Source organism: Penaeus monodon, chromosome 31, assembly GCF_015228065.2.
Source record: "Penaeus monodon isolate SGIC_2016 chromosome 31, NSTDA_Pmon_1, whole genome shotgun sequence".
Classification (NCBI taxonomy): Eukaryota; Metazoa; Arthropoda; class Malacostraca; order Decapoda; family Penaeidae; genus Penaeus; species Penaeus monodon.
The window spans coordinates 32,881,140-32,881,939 of record NC_051416.1 but is presented as its reverse complement, the minus strand read 5'-3'; positions in this window follow the sequence as shown (position 1 = coordinate 32,881,939).

Sequence of the window (800 nt, the reverse complement as noted above, 5' to 3'; positions counted from 1 at the left end):
TCTTTATCTTTATCGCTATCATCACTGAAACTATCTTTGAGGTGGGAGACAAGGGCGGGAGTCGCATCGTATGCAGATTGGGAGCCTCGTTGGGTTTGACGATTTCCGGCGCAGGTAATATAACACAGGAACGTCAGTTACCCTGGGAAGCCCCCTCTTTTATGGCCTCGTTAGTGACGTACTGCTGGGATTATACCAAAGCATATCGAGCAAATATGTTATTTTATATGATTTAGGGATTTTAAAGGAGTGAAGAGAAAGAGAGATAAAAAAACATTTTATGCTACCGGGAAAATGTTGCCTTTGGGTAATTATTAAGTACTAGCGTTTGGCCCGAATTTGCCACGGTGCGGAAGCAATTGTTATGTTATTCTCATGAGGTTTTGAAAGGTGCTACAAGGCGTGCCTGAAAAAGAGCATGGAAGAGACAATTATGGAATAACGTGTAAAACTACGTCTCCGGCAGCCATACAGTCACGATTTTCTCCCCAGCGAGCGTAATTTCCGTACACCTGCTGTGACCTCCCCCTCTCTCGATCTCTCACATTCTCTCTCGGTTCTCTTACCCTATATCCTTCGGGTCTCTTTTTTCATATCGTAACTTGTGCACGCCGATCGTCGCTAGTTACATAATAATAAGTGCAGCTACATATTACAAGCAGTAAGTCTTGGCTTCACAATGATACGTAAGGAGGAGGCGTGGCCCCGCCTGACCCCGCGCCCCCGGGTCGAGGCGCCGATTCCCCGCCGCCGCCGTCTGCCTTCCAATCTTACCTCTGCCTCTTTTTAAGACTTGCGTG